An 885-nucleotide genomic window follows, 5' to 3' on the forward strand; every position below is an offset into this window, starting at 1 on the left:
CTCGAGCAATCACATCGCTCCCCAACACCTCAGTAATGGCAATGCAGATAGAACACTTCCAATCTTGGTGATGAATGAAGAAAAAGTTTCAAAAAAATGCAAAGAAGATAATATACCACATAGGCGTGACATTCCTCAAGTTCCCTCAAAACCCCCCGTCCTATCCGAAAACCTGATCCTCGAATTGTTTGTTTTCTAATGCCATTTATTTAGCATTTATCGTATTTTCCCTAAGGAGAGAGTTTGGCTAGCTAATTAACTCTCGTAACTCTGGGACTCTTGGTAATTTTCTGTATATGATCTCTTTGTCGAGCATTTCAGCGCATTTTGCGGGTTCTGATAGTAAATGTATGGAAGGAAAGAAGATTTGATGCCATGTGACGTGTTTCCCTTTCGCAAACAGTCGTTGCCATGTTTAACGGTCAACACTATCATAGGTAACCAAGTGTTAGTGAAGGAGGACTCATTTACGTAAAAAAAAAATTATTTCCGACATTTCTTAGCTCGGAATGAAAAGTACCAAGAAAAGTATAACCTGAAGGCTTGTAGAAAAATGGCCGTTGATACTAATTATAGCCTGATGGGCAATTTGCGATAATTGTTCCTTTCACAAATTGCACTAATAGACCTGTCCTGCATCCTTTCAAAAAAAGCGCCAGCTCGAAGCTTGATTGGACAGCCCACCCGAGCCCCGGCCTCAGTTCTTTATGTTTGTTCAAGGGAAAGGTCTAATGCCCCTAACTGCACAAGAAAATCAAACCTGTGCACGCAATGGAAAGAATATAATAGTTTATGAATGTATATTAAATAGTCGATAAGATTTTCAGTTAAGTCCATTTAACTGTTTATTTTCTTTAGTTGAAATAATTAATATACAGCTCATTT

The sequence above is a fragment of the Porites lutea genome, chromosome 10 (assembly GCF_958299795.1).
Source record: "Porites lutea chromosome 10, jaPorLute2.1, whole genome shotgun sequence".
Taxonomy (NCBI): Eukaryota; Metazoa; Cnidaria; class Anthozoa; order Scleractinia; family Poritidae; genus Porites; species Porites lutea.